The sequence below is a fragment of the Euprymna scolopes genome, chromosome 14 (assembly GCF_053919585.1).
Source record: "Euprymna scolopes isolate OS-2025 chromosome 14, ASM5391958v1, whole genome shotgun sequence".
NCBI classification, from domain to species: domain Eukaryota; kingdom Metazoa; phylum Mollusca; class Cephalopoda; order Sepiida; family Sepiolidae; genus Euprymna; species Euprymna scolopes.
In genome coordinates, this window is record NC_136495.1 from 52,565,693 (window position 1) to 52,573,216 (window position 7,524).

Below are 7,524 nucleotides of genomic sequence, written 5' to 3' on the forward strand. Positions count from 1 at the left end.
TATTTTGTGTCAACTCGCCTAGGTATAAAAATAGATTAAAACATTTCTCAAATAAATTTAATTAAAATGTCTGCTTAATTCACTTAAACAAATTTAATTTTTTTTCTAAATAAATTTGATTAAAGATCTTTAAGTATATTTGCTTAATAAATTTGATTGAAAATGTTCTCTAATAAATTAATTTAATTAAAACATTTAAAAAAATGATTATTAAAAATGATTAAAAAGTGTCATTAAGTAAATTAATTTTCGTTAAATTTAATTTAATTAAAACAGCTAAAAAACAAATTTGATTTTAAATGAATTAGAACGATGTAAAAAATGTTTATTTAAATTGTTTTTAAATAAATTTAATTAAAACTGTTCTTTTAAAACAAATATTATTGAAAAATGTTTTTAAATAAATTTAATTTAAAAAGTCTCCTTCATTATTTTGCTATAAAATAACAAATAAACATCTTCTTGACGAAAAACTGTTTCATTATGATTCGATATTTTCGTCATGTCAGTCATTTGATAATGTGGGTTGAAACAATAAATCATGGCTAAAAATGGTTGACCCCTCCCCCCCTTTTTTTTTGTAAAAATTAGCAGAAATATTTTCATTGAAAAATATTATAATCTAAAATGAAAATTGTTTTCTAAAATTGCAACAAAAAAGAACAAAACATAAAATGGGCGTCGGGGAGAGGGAGTGAAAGCAATTCTTAAGACGTTGGTAAAGCACGCGAGAGAAAACAGAAGAATTATTAGACAAGATAAAAGGTCAAACGCAAGTATCAGGAAATGTTTGTTTATAAGGATTCACCAAAGTTGAATAAAATGCCATCCTGTTCAGTTGTACAAAGTATCTATTTGACCTTGGGGATTCGTGAGATGTTTTTCAATCTCTCCTGAATTCGTAGGTACACCATGAATATGAAATTATTATTTCTACAGTATCAGTACAAATATTGAATGAAAATTACTAATATTGTTAATCAAAAAAACTATTAATGTTTTGTGTTTGGGGTAAGGATTGATAATTTCGATTATATAGACTACTGCATAAAATGTTAAGATGTTGACAGTCTTCTGGAGGTTGAAGATTCAATTATCAATACACTGATACAAAGGATATAATTAAGAATTACATAACTCTTCTAACTAGTTGTAGCTGACAAACCAAGAACAATCTATTCCCATGGATTTTATAAAATCTGTAAAGATTTCCAATTTGACATAAAGATTCTTATAGTTGATAAGCTGCGTCTGAAGAAAGTCGGAGGTTACATTGGCTAAAACGTTATGAGACTAACATCCAAGATGAGAATGATAGTCCAAATAATCCCAATAATACACACTAGTTTGAATTATTTAGATTATTCGCACAACTATTCTCATCTTGGTTGTTATTTGTTTTGTTTTTTTATAACTTATTGCCTAATATAACCTCCGACTTTCTTCAGGTACATTTTTACAAACTTGAGAATCTTTATGTTGAACTCGGAAACCTTTTTAAAATTTCGAACTAAACCCTTTATTTAATCCACAAGGGTAAAATTTTCTCACTCCATCAGCCATGAGTAGACACAAGTGTTAAGTAATTTAAAACAAAAATCATTCTTACTTACTGCTGCCTGAACCTTCAACCGCCAGAAGAATTCATTTAGAATAGATTGAGACACAACACCTTTATCCGTTGCACCATTTGGATAATTCTAGTATAAATTTGAACATTAAACCTAAAATTGTTTTAAGTGTTGCCAAGATCGTTAGAAATATGATTGGATCATTCTACTACTCCCGTAGGTATCACACTGCTGATGCAATTCTCTACATGTATAAGAGCTAAGTACGTCCTAAAATGAAATACCCTTGCCACACCTGGGTTGAAGTTGCTCGGCACACCCTATCTTGCCTTGATAGAGCTCAAAACCAGCTTCAAAACCTAGTAAGTGATGTCCTTTTGTCTTACCGGCAACCTCTTTCTCACAGAAGAGACATTGTGAGTCTCTCTCTGCTTTATCGTTATTTTCATGGCAAGTGCTCGTCTGAGCTCTAATACATGGTTCTCCCTTGCAAAACTTTCACAAAAACACTCGACTAGCGACAATTTTCCCCACTCTTTATCTGTGCCCAATTCTAAACACAGATTCCATGAATGAAGCTTCTTTCTTAGAACTACCCACATGTAGAACACTTTTCCATTGGACTGCTTCCCAGCGATTACAATATGGTAACCTTCAAGTTCAATGTAAACAAGTTCTTGGTGATCCGTTCCCTTAAATAATCCAAATTCTACCCAATCTATACCATTAACGATTACTAAACTATCACCTTATATGCATTAACCCTTATCCTCGAGTGGCCTTTGGACCTTGATAAGTTGTAAAAAATTGTTTAAAAGTGTAGTATTACTGCTTATATATATATATATATATATATATACTAGCAGTTCAGCCCGACATTTGCTCGGGTCCTATGTACTGTTCATAACTTGTTGTGCATATGTATATATATATATATTAAAAATTTTGACTCATGTCCAGGTAATCTATATCTAAAATTTTAAGTGTTTAGATCCAAAATTGATGGAGGAGTTTGGTAGAGTTTTCAAAGCTCAAATCGTTGAACTTTGACCACTTGACAGCCAAATTTCTATCCGAAACCGATAAAAAAGATTTTCCGAAATCTCAATACCCCTTTTGTTAAATCTCGAGTCTGTAGACTGAAAATTGACAGAGTAGTTTGGTAGAGAAATGTATACACACAGACACACAGACAATTTCACTTATACATATATATATATATATATATATATATATATGATTAGTTTTTTTTTGAAAAAGAATTCCAGCAGAGTGCTCAATTAAAAGGAAAATCCAAATTGTAAGAGCGTATTTATATTTTGTGTGCAGAAAGTTGTTAGTTGAGACAGATCATTGGTACCGTCGGTTTCAAGCCCGATAATAAGGCCGTTTAAGGTATCCTTATCAAGCTCTCTTCAGCCAATATTCGTAGAGACGTCTCAACTAACAACTTTCTGTACACAAAATATATATATATATATATATATATATATATAGATAAATTTTTGCATCAGAATGTGTTCAATAAATCAATAAAGTGCTCTATTGCAAATGTGAAAGATGAAATAGATTATTTACTTAATTCCAGAGATGTACCATAGTTTCATTGATGCAGATTAACCTTTTACCGTTGGAAAGGCCATTAAAAATATACTCAAATCATCACAAAATGGAAACAAATTGAAGAATGAAGTTCAAAGAACACCAGTAGGATCCACCGGTGAATCCACTAAAACATTCTTTTTGAAGAAAGAATCATGTCAATGGGATAGACTGTATATTAATATGAGTCTTAATGGTAACGAAGTATTGTTTACAATAATTTAATTGTTGGTAACGGATGGTGTATGGATCTCTATTGCAGCGGTGTATTCATATTTACGGCTAATGGTGTGTAGTGCAACTTACTGATTAAACGTCTAAAAATATATTTCCTGAATACTAGCGGGACCTTTAGAAAAGATACTACCCTTGGATCCTAGCCAGAAGACTAAAAAGGTATATTTTATTTATCTATTTATTTGCCATATAGGTATATTTTAATTTCACGTACGACCCAAAAGCGACATCATTTTTTTAAATTAAATTTTTATCTTTTTACATTGTGTCTTTGGTGTGTGTGTATGCATACGGCATGATCGCATTGACACACTGATTCTCGTCAGATCACCAAAGTTAAGCAACGTTGAGCCTGGTTAGTACCAGATGGGTGACCATTTGGGAATTCTAGGTGCTGTATGTGCTCTCCGCTTATCTCAGCATTTGCTTCCAGTCGTCCTGTACATACACTTCACTTGCCACTGGTATTTAACAATGTTGACTCAGGAGATGTGTGGCTGGAGATTGCGTACATCCTGCCACAAAAATTTCATGCGCAGGCACTCCTACGTGGGTATCCATAGTCTGTCAAAGACTGAAGGAGCCTATATATTTATATATATAAATATGGCTCCAATGCTGTATTTATGTCTATACTCGTTCTACTTAGGTCATTGTAGCCGAACATATGTACTGCTTATTTGAAATTGCTTACTACTTACCATTCTTCTCCTTCGATATCTTTTACTTTGTCCCATCATATGTGGTCAGCCATACATATCTCCTCATATTACGTCTTCTGGTCTTACTTTAAGTTAGTAGCATGTCACACCTTAGTATATTTTTCTACATTTACATGCAATGGCATAGACACAATTCTTGATTATGATGGTTACTCTAGGAGGCTTTGATTCAGACGAAGGTTTTTGGAGAATTGATCCACTTCTGAATACCGTTCCAATGTCATATAGATTACTTATCTACCATTTTCTTTTTTCAAACAAGCTCTTCATATGTGATGAGTTTTTCCCGGTAGTCTCCTTTGATGTTTGATTCAGATTTATCATGTCACTTACTGGATTGTTATTTTAGTGGCGGAGCATTTATCTTGCAGTAAAACAACAGTTTAAATATTTTATTTATTTAGTTATTTTTTTTACATAGGAGTCACCGCTTATCAAGGCCCAGAGGCCACTAGAGGATAACGGTAAAATGTTACATGATAAGGGCTGTCCCCTTTTCATGTAAGTATAAAAATAGAGAGATTTAGTTAAATGTAAAAATGAAATAGAATAGACGAAATTCGAGCCTCGTAATTTAGGTTTAGAAATAGATTACGAGAGAGAATTAGCAAATGGAATGTAAAAAAACAAACCATTGTTAAGCTTAGAGATAAAATAGTTTTAAGAAAGGAATGTGCATTGTCAATTCTGTTATGAAACTCAATTGAAAGAATGCAACTACAAGATAATTTAATAAACATGTTTTTAACATATTGGAAATATAGGTTACTGGGAATATAGGTTAAAATTCCTTTTGTAAACAAAGGAAAAAGTTTTGGACACGCATTTCCAGAACACGTGAAAGAAGACACATGTTTTAACATGTGTATGACGTCATGGAAAATGGGAAGTTCTAGATATAGTTAGAAACTTTAGAGTTAAGCGGGGAGAAACTGGGGGAGAGTCTGAGAGAGACGACAGTCTGGAGTCCAGACATGGGATTCGAACGTCTAGAAGCGAGACGGTCACCTTTGAAACTTAGAATGTGAAACTTGAATTCTTGACTATGAAAACCACGACCGGTCGGAAGAAGAAATAAACCCATCATGTGTTTTTATAAACGTCGTCTTATTGTTGTAATTCTACCAAAAAGGTAAAGTGAAATTGTAATTATATGTCTTATATATCATGTGTTTTAAAATGTCTTTCCACACACAATATCTCGACATCTCATATTTACAATGTGAACACTAAGACTGTCTCAAAACTCAAAGAGCTTCTACACTTCTAAGTATGAGCATTTTATATATATGAATCTCTTCATAACATGAACATCTCTCTCAACAACAACAAACTCTCAATAAGACTCTCTAAGACTCACTCTTAATAAGACTTCCTAATAACAACAATAATACTAATAAGACCTAAATGGAACATAAAGAGTGTACAGTATCAGAATTGTTAGTAGTGGAAATTCGGTAAATTTGTTAACTTGAGTTAAGCGGCTCATCAGGAACTTGTTTGCATTGGACTTGAAGACGGCCATATTGTAGTCAGCTGGAAAGCAGGTAAACGGAAGACAGTTTCACAGGCGTGCAGTTCTAAGAAAGAAACTTCATTCATGGTACTTTAAAATAAACATTTTATCTACTGTCATATTAGTCAAATAATTGTTAGAAATAGCTATTATTTAGTGAAAAAAAATGTACATCTGATGGCTAAAATAGAGCAACAATTACATTTTTTATTAATGGCGTTAACTAATTGTTTTTTAGGTCATAATTGAGAAACGTCTTCATTTTACCAGTTCCTAATTTCCACTATTATACTGCTGATATCATCCATGTTGTTTTTGTACATCAGCTTGCCAACTGGTTAATGCAATGTTCAGACAAAATTATTTGAGTTATCTCCCTTGAATTTAATTCGGCCCAGCATTAGAGAATGTTTTCTTCTATGGGAGCGTATGAAATCTCGTTCCACTCTCATGCAGAATTTTGGACGCTCTTTCTGGTTCGCCCTTAAGAGACATTTTTGCCCAGCTGCTTCTTGGAGAATTTATTTTGAACCCAAGCAGGCCTAATTTTTAGGTTATGTCTTCTGATAGCAGTTACATAGACTTTCAGAAACACAAACCAAGTAACAGTTACTTACATTGCTCACAATTCTTTATTTCCGATCCTGGCAACATGTGTGCTTATTTTATTCTATTTAGAACAGTAATGCATTTTTTCCTTATTACGAGGGGCGTGTAATAAGTAATGCCCCTGACCTACTTCCAGTTGTCTGATCTAGCTGGAATTTTGCATGTGCAATGATTTATATCTCTACGGGTTATGTGGCAAATTACAGCTCTGAACTAATTGTGGTTTCTGTTTTACAGGTGTTTGAACTGAGTCAGGTGTGAAATGGAGCCTGTTGAATGTCGAGCAGTGATCCGTTTTTTGTATTTGAAAGGACGCACACCACAGGAGACTTTTGATGAAATGAAAGAAACTTATGGTGATAATGCCCCATCATATGACCTTGTAAAATGCTGGCATCGTGAATTCAAAAAGAGAGAGAGAGGCCGGAAGTCTGTGGAAACAGCTCCCAGACCTGGTCGCCCCCACTTCTGCCATTGATGAGGCATCTGTCCGTCAAGTTGAGGTTGCCATTTTGGAAGATCGACGCATTACTATTTTCCAAATAGCCGAAGATGTCAAGATTAGTACAGGATCTGTGGAAACTATCATTCATGATCATTTTCATATGCATAAGGTGTCTGCCAGATGGATTCCCAGGTTGCTCACACCATTCCAGAAGCAAGAACACGTTGAGTGCTCGAGGATGAATTTGGAGATGTGCCAAGAAGATGAGTGAAAGTTTTTCAAAAGACTGATTACACAGGATGAAACCTGGGTCCATCACTATGACCCAGAGAGCAAAGCCCAGTGAATGCAGTGGAAGCACTTGGACTTAAGGGTGCAGCCCTCCACTGGCAAGGTCATGCTCACAGTCTTCTGGGACCAGGACAGAGTAATGATGAAAGACTTCCTGGCAAAGGGTATCACAATTACAGGATCCTATTATGTTTCACTTTTTAGGAAATTAAGGGAAACTATCAAAATCAAGAGGCGGGGCAAGATCAGCAAAGGTACCCTCCTCCTGCAGGACAACGCTCTGGTCCACAACTCACATGTCGCCAGATCAGAAGCACGGGCGTGTGGTTATGAAATCCTTGCACCCTCTGACTTTCACCTCTTCCCAGCCATGAAGTTATTTTTGAAAGGAAAGCATTTCCCAGATGATGCAGCCTTGATTTCTGAAGTCACGTCGTGGTTGGAGGACCAACCTGGGGTGTTCTACAAAAACGGTCTTCAGAGCTGCATCAAACGATGGGAGAAATGGATCCTATGTAGCAAAAGACTAAT

The 7,524-nt window shown here is 34.4% G+C and overlaps 1 pseudogene; it reads left to right on the forward strand.

Moving 5' to 3' along the window:
• The first annotated feature begins 3,696 nt into the window (after window positions 1-3,696).
• Window positions 3,697-3,813, forward strand: LOC145293593 (5S ribosomal RNA; annotated as a pseudogene).
• Window positions 3,814-7,524: the final 3,711 nt, after the last annotated feature.